Source organism: Zalophus californianus, chromosome 2, assembly GCF_009762305.2.
Source record: "Zalophus californianus isolate mZalCal1 chromosome 2, mZalCal1.pri.v2, whole genome shotgun sequence".
NCBI lineage: Eukaryota > Metazoa > Chordata > Mammalia > Carnivora > Otariidae > Zalophus > Zalophus californianus.
Genome location: NC_045596.1, coordinates 180,973,617 through 180,986,616, shown reverse-complemented (window position 1 = coordinate 180,986,616; position 13,000 = coordinate 180,973,617). Strand labels below are relative to the sequence as shown.

At 38.2% G+C, this 13,000-nt stretch overlaps 1 pseudogene; it reads left to right on the top strand.

The window, feature by feature from the left end:
• The first annotated feature begins 2,155 nt into the window (after positions 1-2,155).
• The window catches only part of LOC113925383, a 43,604-nt pseudogene continuing 32,759 nt past the window's right edge, over positions 2,156-13,000 (top strand).

The following is a 13,000-nucleotide window of genomic DNA, read 5'->3' as shown; positions in this document are numbered from 1 at the left end:
GTTAACACATGAGAAGGAAGCAGCAAATAAACGTGAATAGGGATAACCAAAAAGGCAGGAGGGGAGTCAGATGAAGAAGTGTGTCAAAAGTGGCAGAAAGGGGGCACCTGGTTGGCTCAGTCGGTGGAGCATGCAACTCTGGATCTCGGGTTTGTGAGTTTGAGCCCCACACTGGGTGTAGGATTACTTAAAAAAAAATTTAAAAGCAATTTTTAAAGGGTAGAAAGGATTAATTATATCAATTGCTGCTGCATTGAATCAGATAGAGACGAAAAAATCACAGTGGCTTTAGTGACTCGGATGTTACCTTCAACCTTGAGAAGGGCAGAGGTCAGAAAAATGCAAATTAAAACCCTATAATGTTGTAAACAGAAGAGATGGGCTTTAAAAAAAAATCTGTCATCATCATTCACAAACTCTTGCAACAGTGGATAAAATTGAACATTGCTAATAGGAATAAACCATGATAAACTTTCAGGAAGACAATTTCTCATTATTTTGTAAATGTGGAGATGAGCGTACATGAGCCCCCTGCCCTCCCTCTCTCGTTATATACTCCAGGGAAATGCTTGCAAACGTTCCCAGGAGACAAATACAAGAGCCTTTGTAACTGCCTCTTCTTAATAGTCCCAAACCAGAAACAATGCAAATGTTCACTGAAAGGAGAAGGGTTAAAGAAATTGAGGGTAAATTTACACAAAGAAACAATGATCATCAGAGAATGAATGGATTATTTATAAGAAACAACATAGATGATCCTCAGAATGATAATATTAAGGGAAAAAGGCCAGTCTCATGGAATAGTTCATACTGAGATATATTGAACAAATTTAGTAAGGTAAAATGTATAAACTTTAAGGTTGTAAAATTACAAATAAAGCAATGAAATTATAAACACAAAATTCATGATAGGGTTTTCACCAAGGTAAAAGAGAAGTTATTGGAACTGGAAAAGCACACAGAGAAATTTGAAAGATAATGGTAATGTTCTATTTCTGAACCTGCATAATGAGTACATAGACTTATGACGATTATACCTCACATCCTCCACACGTTACAAACATAAATTTGTATCTACTCAATATTTTTTATTTTTCTTAAAGATTTTATTTATTTATTTGACAGAGAGAGACACAGCAAGAGAGGAAACACAAGCAGGGGGAGTGGGAGAGGGAGAAGCAGGCTTCCCACTGAGCAGGGAGCCCGATGTGGGGCTGGATCCCAGGACCCTGGGATCATGACCTGAGCCGAAGGAAGACGCTTAACCAACTGAGCCACCCAGGCGCCCCTACTCAATATTTTTTAAATAAGAATAAGTAATAATGTAATAATTACCATTATTCATAAAATAGATATAATTTACATATACAATTCCCTATTTTATATAATCTCATAGTTTCAGGTAATTCTTCTTTATTACATTATAATAGTTATAATTTTACATTAATCTACATAAATCTTTTGTTACTATTCCCCCATTAGCTAATAAACTCCACAAATCCAAAGCTGTGCTTTTTAACCCTCTTTTTATCATATGTATAGCATTTAGTAGACTTTAAATAAATATTGCTGCACATATATTTTGCATATATATCTTACTTTATATAGATTACATGTAAATGAAGGGATGAATGAAAATACTAACTTGTGCAACACACTTATCTTAAAATTCCTCCTGATTGATGACTCTATGCAGTATTTTAGGGCTTAAAAATTAAATTGTTTGCTTTAATCAATATGACCTTCATCTCTCCATAACACAATGTAGTTCAAGTACATGTAGAAGTTTTTATAGATCCTGCTGAGTGAAGCAATGCACTATCCATCCACCTACTCATTTAATCAGCAATTCTTTGCCAAGTTACCATGTTGTGGAGGTCCAGGTTGGGCTCGCCTGTGACACAGCAGTGCATCATGCAGACAATGGTCCTGCCTTCATGAAGCTCATTTTAAAGGAGAAGAGATAAAACATAAATAAGTAAATTGATGGGGAAAGTTCAATAAGTGTTCAATGTGGTAGAAAAAAATCAACTAGGCAATAAGACAAAAAGAGGCTGAGAAGTCCAGGGTGGGAGGGCCTCTTCCGGCTGGGTTTTTGGAAATGCCTATATTTGAGGTCAAACCTGAGTGAGGAAATGGAAGCAGCCATGCAAACATGGAGAAATACAGCTCAGATAGAAGAGCTACAAAAAGTGTGGCAAGAATTAGTGTGGTGAATTCAAGGAACGGTAAAAGGCCATATGGCTAGAGCAGTCTTAGTGACAACAGTCAAGGCAAGGGTCGTACAAACAGAATGGACTGTGTAGGTTTTACACTCCTGATTCAAAATTGGGAAGATGTCCCAATTGCAGTGAGATGCCACTGAAGCAATTAAGTAGGAAAATGACATGTACAGAAGGAACTCTAAGGGCACAAGAGAGAAAAAGTACTAGAGTTACAGTTTTGGGAAAAGAGTATCAGAGTGACAATAAATGTTGGTTTGCTGGAGATTGTCCTGGTTTATCTATGTTTCCCCAGAAAAATTATTGATATTTCCCATACATTTTCCACTTTTTTTTCCTGTTATCAATTCATATATTTGCCAAACTTTCTTAAAATACTTGTCAAAACTCTAAAATATTTGTTAAAACAACACAAAGCATTTTCCTTTCATTCTCTCTCTCTCTTTTTTTTTTTTTGCAAAATCTGGAGAATAATTTTGATTAGAACAACTTAGGCATCAGTCCACCTGGATATAAAAATGATACTTTGTACTCGACCTCTTTCTCAATGCTGCTGCAGTGTTAGGATTTTCTGAATTATATTATTTCACATTAGGTTGAGACTTATGAGACAGTTCATAACCTGCTTCAAGAAATTATCCAAATGGGCTATATATCATCTTTATTATCCTCACAGTTGCTGCTGAATTGTTTGGATAGGAAAGAAGTATCAGACTCTTTTATTAGCTTGGACAAAAGTGGAAAAGCAATAAAATGCCCAGAAAAGAACCACAGAGGAGCAATAAAGTTGTGATAAAAATGACTAGGATTTTGTTATTGATATTTGCTGTTTGGCATCCGGTGCTTAGAAACAGACAAGGGGGTCTTATTTTACAGATGATAAATTATTCAAAACCATTGGATTGTAAAAGTTAAACCTTGAAGTACTAAGTATTTTTTCTTTTCTGTTTCTTCTCTTCCTTACTTTCCTTCACTACTGTGGAGCTAGGGCTTTAACTATTTAAAATGGAATCTGAAAAGGAAAAGCAAATACAGCATGAAGTAGCCTACTTCCACCACAGCAATGAAAGGCAACAAAACTGTAAGCATTAAAATCTAGAGTATTTAAAAATCTCAGAAATCCAATCCAACTGAAATTTTCTAGGAACCAAGCCACACACTTGCTCTTGGCAATTTTAGATGTTTTGCTATTTACATATCCACTGCAATCAGAGTAACATAACTTTTCTTCTGAGTTTTTAATATTGTATTTTTATTGTTATAGTCTAAAATATAAAACTTATAGATGTAGGGTCTAAAACACAAGTTATATGGAAATAAACTGTGAACATAGTTGTAAGCACAAGAGGATATTATAAATATCACACTTAGCTTGCACATCCTACAAATAACCCTTGGATTTTGCATGGAAATAATTGTTCTATTCCCATTTCAATCCATTGGCACCACCATTTTCCTCCTGAGAAGGCACCTCTTCAGAACTCTCATTTAGGTTATTAGATAGCTTTGCCATTTGGAAATTAACTGACTGTCAATGATTATTTCTGGAGAAGTCAATCTACAGTGGGCATTATCTTGCTAAAACATTTTTTCTGATCAGGTCATTGCTCTCATCTAAAAGAAAATTAAACATCAATAATATCCAGTTACCCACAAGGTAAAACCTCTTACTTTGTTGTATATAATAAAATATCATCACAGACCAGTCATTCTACCTTTAATTCCTACTACTACCCCCAATCAACGCCAAGTTCGGTCACATGCACCTTGCATACACCATACTTTTGCTCTTTTATTTCTTTTCTGAAGCTTTAATTTTAAGGCCAAAGTAAATGCCCTTCTTTCTTTGAAGCCCTGTATGACTGTGAACACCAGGGAAGAATGACTATCTCTCCCTGCCATTTTCCATAGCACCAAAATTTGCGGAGGTGGCACTAGCCTTCCTTGCGCACTCTTCCTGCATTGGTGGCCTCAGCTTTGTGACGAATCCCCAGGACCACACTGTGTGGAGGAGACACTGTTTCTGCCTCCCTACTGTTAGAGCCCTTGAGACTCAGACAATGAGTGTTCCAAAAGTTAAACAGAACTATCAGGAGAGGGAGCTGCGATTCACCCTTATCAGTTCCCACTAATTCCATGCTGCCATTTCCATTGTGCGGTTCTATCTATCATACTTTATTACGGTTCTTTTAATCATCACCTCAGTAGGCTCACTTAACGTTTGTGGCTGCAAAGAAAGGCCCACGTAGCTATATCTGAAATATTCAAAGTTCTAAATTAATCTCCAAAGTCCAGCATAGGTTTTAGCCCAGGACCCTGCAGCCAGCTCAGCAAGCATCAGATTTGGCACTCCCAGGCTAAAGCTAAAAGGGCCGAGTTCCACCAGACCCTTGTCTCCCTCCAGCCTGGCAGCCTGTGAGCCTCAGATTCCCCAGGATCTGCTGGGGCAGAGCTGGTCAGAGGCGGGCCTGCCCCAGATCTGCCTAGACTGGAACAGGAACCCTCTTGTTGGCTAGTTATCCCTCCCCAAACCTTCCCTTTTAAGAAAGTTTTCCAGGCAATTCTACACCCTCCACCTGGGCAGAGAGGAGGGAAGGAGCATGATAATTTGTGGAACCCAACTGGTGTTGGGTGATTGGGGGTGGCCCACTGTAAAAATAGCAGTCTCTCTTTCTCGAGCTAAGGCCCACACCCACCCAGGAGCATCCTCATTGGCCTGCACTGTGTGCCCCATCTTCTTGCCTTGGGGGGCGCACATCTGCTCTCTGCACTTTCTCTTGGCTCACTAAGTTGCTGAGCTTTCACATAAGACCATACAGGTGAGGGGAAGAAATAAAAAGTCTTTTTGTTTCAATGTTTCTGAAAAATGTGGCCCTCGAGGGACATCTGGGTGGCTCAGTCAATTAAGCGGCTGCCTTCGGCTCAGGTCATGATCCCAGGGTCTTGGGATCGAGTTCCGCATTGGTCTTCTTGCTCACTGGGGAGTCTGCCTCTCCCTCTGCCTGCCACTCCCCCTGCTAGTGCGCGCTCACTCTCTTTCTCTCTCTCTGACAAATAAATGAATAAAATCTTTTTAAAAAAAAAAGACGTGGCCCTACAAACCAAAGGTGGGAGCCCCTCGTGCCTGGGCCTGACAGTGGCACTGCCCTCAGCTAGACCCTGATTGCAAAGACTGGGCTTTATTCATCTTTTTACAGTCCCTGGAAAAATTAGGGACTAAATAATTATTTGTTAAATGAATTTTAATGAGGTAAAATATGTTTTCTATTTTAATCATCATTAACAGAAAAGTTGTATTATCCTCAGGGACACGTACATAGCAGATGTATAATTTCGGAGAAGTGTCACAGTCAATTAAAAATTCACATGCTGCTATCTCTGACTCATAGGCCTTGTAAATTAATGGTGTTTTGGGGTCATTTTCTTCCTCTTTCTTCTATTTTCTTTCATAAATTTTACCAGTATGAGTGATAACTGACAGTGCTCAAATCACAATTCCACATCTCCAGATATGTTCGTTACTCAGCACCCCAAAGAGATAGAGAAGACTGATGTACCTTTAAAAACTGTCCACTTTTAAACATACCGTGTCACGAACTTCTTACACTTATCCATTGCAACCCAGGAATTCATTCCTTTCTTCATTTAACAAAGGCTGAGCACCTATTATGTCTTAGCCACTGAGAGTTCAGCAGTGAATATTTAACTTTCCAACTGATTTCTATCATTACATTCCCCCCCCCTTACAGTCCATTCTTCTCAGAGCAGCCAATATGGAATTTTAAAAACATAAATCAGAAAATGCCATTACTGTATTTAAGCCCTCTAACGGCTTCCTAATATGCTAACCCAGGCTTTTGGCTAGCACTTACTGGATCTTTCCGATCCCTTGTCCTTTTTGGTCAGTCCTTGGTTTGTTACAATTTATTCACCACTCTCTAGGACACTCTAAGTCTTTTCACCCTGTTCCTACCTCAGGGCCTTTGTATGTGAGGTTCCTCAGCCTGCAGGCTCTTCTCCCAAACCGTCACAAAACCCCAGTTCCTCACCATAACGTCACCTCCTCAGAGATTTACCCCATCCACACATTGAAAGTCGCTCTCCATGGCATCTCGGTCACTCGGTAACAAATCCTGCATTCTGCATAGCAATCACGCGTGTACGACAGTATCTCAGTTATTTACAAATAATTTTATGTGAATGCCTTGTAGTTTCTTCTACACCTGCCTTATTTCTAATTCCAGACAAGGGAATGTGTGGCCATGGGGGAAATGAAATCTGCCATTGCACTTGCTTAATAAATAAAAGCTGAATTGAATTCTTCACATTGAGATGAGACTAAGGATGCATTTTACAAAAATAGGCTATGATTCTACCACCAAAACTTCAGAAAATGGTATGTTATATAGTTAATTGATTTCAGATCCACTTTTCTAATTTAAGTTACCTTGAATATGGGGTTCTTTTTTTTTTCTTGTAGTTTCTTTGTTTTGATATCTTTGTTTGAGGTATTAAATGCTTGTTTAGTTATTACTTGAGAATGGGTGTATATACATATATATATTTTTTAATTATATAGGCTGTAACTGAATGTACATTTGAAATATCATTACCTAACTTTCAAATGTAAAGCAGGCTGCTGGAGATATCTAGTATACATTTAATGTTATCTGTTATGGTTTATTAAGAAGACATATCCTGAGGGAAGGTGGTAGAAATACTCAAAGGCACATAATGTACTAAGATTGTAAAAGTGAAAATAGTTTTACCTGCTTTGCTCAGGAGGATGTTATGTTTTGAATTTAGTTGCCCTTGGTTATGTACTTTTTTTCTTTATGTTTGTAATCTTTAACTTATGGAATGTTATGTTGCTTTTTCTCAAAATACTTTCCATAAGTACTTGTAAGTAATTAGTCATGGATGATCCATATCTTCCTATCTAATCATGTTTCTGGGTTTCTTTTTGAAGCGTATACTGGCCTACACATCTTAGAAAAATACATAAAAAAGTAAAATATTGTATCTCAAAACTACCAAAATAGTTAGCAGCTTCATTTTTGGAAACCATTTATGTATGAGAGCTGATGGAAGGTTTGTTTTTTTTTAAAAAAAAAAAAAAACAGTGTATCATTTAAAACCTCCAGGTAAGTTTCTGTATTGGCTCTGTTCAGGGGCTAGGGCTGCAGCAACAATGGACTACAAACTGGGCGCTTCGATAACTGAGATTTATGGTCTCACAGCCCTGGAGGCTAAAAATCCCAAATCCAGGGATCAGTGGGATTGAGTCCTTCTGCAAGGGAAGATCTGCCCCAGGCTTCTGTGTCCAGATTCCCCTTTTACTAAGGACACCAGCCCACTCTAGTGACGCTTTAACTTGATTACTTCTGTGAAGACCTTATCTCCAAATGAGGTCACATTTTTAGTTACTGGGGATTGGGATTTCATATGTGAACTCTGAGCATGCACAAGTTAAGTCATATTAGCTTATTGCAGTAGCATATTGCAAAGTCCTTGTTTTTAACATCAACTGAATTTTCTTAGATGATTAATAGGATTATGCTATTTTAAATATATTTCAAATTAATTCATATTTTATTCCCTCCATAGCTTCAATATGAGAATAGAAACAAAATTCCTGCTAACACACTGACTTTCTAAATGGTCCTATATGGCAAGAATATTTGTTGAAGAACATTTTTTCCAGTAAAAATATGCCATGAAAAATGTTATATGTCAATAAGGGTACACATACATACAGACATATATAGGGATACATATAGATATATATTTTGTTTTAACAATTGCCTAATATATATACACACATACATAGGCATGTATACACACATAGAGGCATATATTGTAATGTTAGTAACTGAATACTTATTTTTGTTATGTTAACTATGAAATTATTAATAAACATATAGTAATTTGTATAATGAATAGAGGTTTATAATAATAAATTATTTATATGTCCTACTCACACTTAAAAAAATAGATTGGAGCACCAAGGTGGCTCAGCCAGTTAAGTGTCTGCCTTTGGCTCAGGTCATGATCTCAGGGTCCTGGGATTGAGGCCCGTGTTGGGCTCCCTGCTCAGTGGGGAGTTTGCTTTTCTCTCTCTCTTCCTCTGTACCTCCTCCCTGCTTGTTCTCTCTCTCTCTCTAAAAAATAAATTGTGTGATTGAAAAATGAAAAGAGGACTTTATGAATAAACATTTTTCCAAAGAAGACATACAGTTGGCCAACAGATACACAAAAAGATGCTCAACATCACTCATCAACAGGGAAATGCAAATCAAAACTAAAATGAGATACCTCCTCACACCTGTCAGAGTGGCTAGTATCAAGAAGATGAAAAATAGCAAATGCTGGTGGAAATACGGAGCAAAGAGAACCCTCATGCACTGTTGGTGGGAATGTAAATTGGTGCAGCCACTGTGGAAAACAATATGAAGGTTCTCCAAAAATTAAAAATAGTAATACCATATGATCTAGCTATTCTGGATACTTATCTGAAGAAAACAAAACACCAGTTTGAAGAAATATATGTGCCCCTATATTTATTGCAGCATTATTTATATGGAAGCACCTAAGTGCCCGTCAATAGGTGCGTGGGTAAAGATGTGATTATATATTTTGCACGTGTGGATGTGTGGAATGGAATGTTATTCAGTCATAAATAAGAATGAGATTTTGCGATTTGCGACAACATGGATAGACCTAGAGGATATTCTGCTAAGTGATATAAGCCAAACAGAGAAAAACAAATATGTAGAATCTTATATGTAGAATCTGAAACAAAACAAGAACAAACAAAATAAAACTAAAACAGAATCAGAGATATAGGAAAAAAGCTGTTGGTTACCAGAGAAGGGAGGGGTTAGGGAGCAGGTGAACTAGGTGAAGGGATGAAGAGGTACAAACTTCCAGTTATAAAATAAGGAAGTCATGAGAATGTAATGTACAGCATAGGGAATATAGTCAATACTACTGTAATAACTTTGTATGGTGACAGATGGTAACTACCATTATCATGGAGATCATTTCATAATGTGTAAAAATACTGAATCACTATAATGTACACCTGAAACTAATACAATATTGCATATCAATTATACTTCAATTAAAAAAATAAGTTATTTTGTATTACCCCAGATCATAGGCTGAAATTTACCCATTCATGATCCTAAATTTTAAAATAAATCCTGTTTTACTTCAAGCTTTTCCTAGTATCCTCCAAAATAAAATTAATAGTTTTTCCAGTTCTTCGAATTTTCATAAATTGAATCTAATTAAATCCATCTAATTGTATTCATCTATAATTAGCATTTTATTGTTCAACATATTCCTGAAATTCATTTATGCTGATAAGCTCTTCTGTATTCGTCTTCTCTTCCTATAGTAAGCCATTAAATCAATAGATCCAATTTAGTTATTCATTCTACTGTAGCTAGACATTTGGATTTTTGTTATTGTTGTTTGTTTTTGCCATAATGAACAACGCTACTATTAGTCATCTTATGCATGCTTTTCTTAGTCGGTAACTTGTCTTTATATTTTCCTAACAGTGTCTTTCGAAGAGCAAACATGTCTAATTTTGATGAAGTCCACTTTAACAATTTGTTACTTTATGAATCATACTTTTGTTGTCACATCTAAAAAAACTTTACCACTCCCCAAATATTAGCAAACTAATTCATCAACCTAATGACAAATAAAATAAATTATTAGGGAAAAAAGTTTGGCTTACTCTAGGATTGCAGGGTTGTTTATGAAGAAAAAATTTATTAAACGAGTTAATCAAATTAAAAATTAAACTGATAAATCATATTATTTTCTCAGTAGACCCAGAATAAGAGCATCTGATACCATTCAAAGTGTTTATGATAAAGACTGTTGGCAAATTAGATGCAGAGTTGAATCTCCTTCATTTTATCAAAAATATCTACCAAAGACTTAGAGAAAATATAATTGTGAAATGTTAAAAACATTCTCCTTAATATCAAGAACAAATAAGGAGAGGCGGAGCAAGATGGCGGAGGAGTAGGAGACCTAGATTTCGTCTGGTCTCAGGAATTCATCTGAATAGGGATCAAACCATTCTGAACACCTACGAACTCAACAGGAGATCGAACAGGAGAGTAGCAACAACTCTCTGAACAGAGAAGCGACCACTTACTGGAAGGTAGGGTGTGCGGAGAAGTGAATCCGAGGCGATATTCGGGAGGATAGACGGCGGGGGAGGGGGCCTCCGTCGGCCGCTTCTGGCAAGTGATAGAGCCGCGGAGCACAAAATCCGACCTTTTAGAAGTTGGCTCGGCGGAGGGACGTCGCTGCAGTGGCTAAGCGGGGGGTGGAATCCTCCCGGGACAGTGTGGTCTCAGGACCCTTGGGGTCACAGAGAGACCGGGGGTGCCTGAGTGCGCCAGAGCTCCCAGGTATCAGAGCAGGGAAGCCGGCTGCAGATACGGAGCAGAGGCGCGGGCTCTCAGCTCGGGGTTGCCATAAACTGTGATCTGCAGCCCAGTCGGGGCACGGCTCCCCCAGCGGGGACCCAACAAGCAGCAGATCTGGGGAGACTCCCCCTCCTTCCGGGGAGGAGCGGTGCGGGAACACACTGCAGGGATCTGCTGGGTTTGGAGACTCCGCGCGGGGTCGGGTGCCAGAGATAGCAACGCTCGATCACAGGCCGGGTGAGCACGGAGTGCAGCCGGAGACCGGGGACACGGAAGTGACTGCTTTTCTCTGGGGGCACACTGAGGAGCGGGGCCCCGAGTTCTCAGCTCCTCCGGGCGGAGATTGGGAGGCCACCATTTCTGTCCTGGTCCTCCAAAGCTGTACGGAGAGCTTGCAGGGAACAAAAGCTCCTGAGAGCAAACCGGAGCAGCTTCCTTAGCCCGGACCGACAAGGGCGGGGCAATTCCGCCTCCGGCAAAGACATTTGGAAACCACAGCAACAGACCCCTCCCCCAGAAGATCAGCACAAACAGCCAGCAAGCCAAGACCAAGTTGATTGATCAAGGAGAATAGGAGAACTCCAGCGCTAGGGGAATACTGCACATAGATTCATGGCTTTTTTTTTTTTTTTTTTTACCATGATTCATTATTTCATCAAAGTTAATTTTTGTTGACTGTTTTTTTTTTTATTTTTCCCTTTTTCAACCAACATCTTATAAATCCCTTTTAAAAAAAAAAAACATTTTTTATTTTTCATTTTTAGAGTCATATTTTATCCCTTCATAGTAGTTACCCTTATTTTTGGCATATATATATAAGTTGTTCTCTCTTTAAAATTTTGAGGTACAGTTTCTTCTAACAGATCAAAATATACCCTAAATCACTAGTGTATGGCTTTGTTCTAGTCTCCTGCCTGATCACATTCTTTCCCTTTTTCCTTTTTTTTTTTTCTTAAATCTTCTTTCTTTTTTCAAACAACTTATCTTACCAAGTCCTTTTATAAAATCTTTTATAATTTTCATCTTTACAGTCATCTTCCATCCCTTCATTGTATCAACCCTTATTTTGTACATATATGTCTTTCTTCCTTTAAAATTTTAGGAGGCACTTTTTTCTAACAGACCAAAATACGCCCAAAATCTAGTGTGTGGCACTGATCTATGCACTAGCCTGATCATATTTGATCATATTCTGCCTTTTTTGTATTGTTTTGTTTTTGTTTTTATCTTTTTTTTTCCTTTTTTTTTCTTTTTCTCTTTCTTTTTTCTTTCTTTCCCTTTCTTTTCCCCTGATTTCAGGTCTTTTCTGATTTGTATACAGTATATTTGCTGGGGACGTTGTAAACCTGTTAGCATTTTGTTCTCTCATTCATCTATTCTCCTCTGGACAAAATGACAAGACGAAAGAAATCACCTCAGCAAAAAGAACAAGAGGTAGTACCGTCAGCCAGGGACCTACTCAATACGGACATTAGTACGATGTCGGACCTAGAGTTCAGAATCATGACTTTAAAGATACTAGCTGGGCTTGAAAAAAGCGTGGAAGTTATTAGAGAAACCCTTTCTGGAGAAATAAAAGAACTAAAATCTAACCAAATCGAAATCAAAAAGGCTATTGATGAGGTGCAATCAAAAATGGGGGCACTAAATGCTAGGATAAATGAGGCAGAAGAGAGAATCAGCGATATAGAAGACCAAATGATGGAAAATAAAGAGGCTGAGAAAAAGAGAGAGAAACAACTACAGGATCACGAGGGCAGAATTCGAGAGATAAGTGATATGATAAGACGAAACAACATTAGAATAATTGGGATCCCAGAAGAAGAAGAGAGAGAGAGGGGGGCAGAAGGTATATTGGAGCAAATTATAGCAGAGAACTTCCCTAATGTGAGGAAGGAAACAGGCATTAAAATCCAGGAGGCACAGAGAACCCCTCTCAAAATCAATAATAATAGGTCAACACCCCGACATCTAATAGTAAAACTTACGAGTCTCAGAGACAAAGAGAAAATCCTGAAAGCAGCTCGGGATAAGAGATATGTAACCTACAATTGTAGAAATATTAGATTGGCAACAGACCTATCCACAGAGACCTGGCAGGCCAGAAAGGACTGGCAAGATATCTTCAGAGCACTAAACGAGAAAAATATGCAGCCAAGAATACTATATCCAGCTAGGCTATCATTGAAAATAGAAGGAGAGATAAAAAGCTTCCAGAACAAACAAAAACTAAAGGAATTTGCAAACACGAAACCAGCCCTCCAAGAAATATTGAGAAGGGTCCTCTAAGCAAAGAGAGAACCTAAAAGCAGCAAAGAGCAG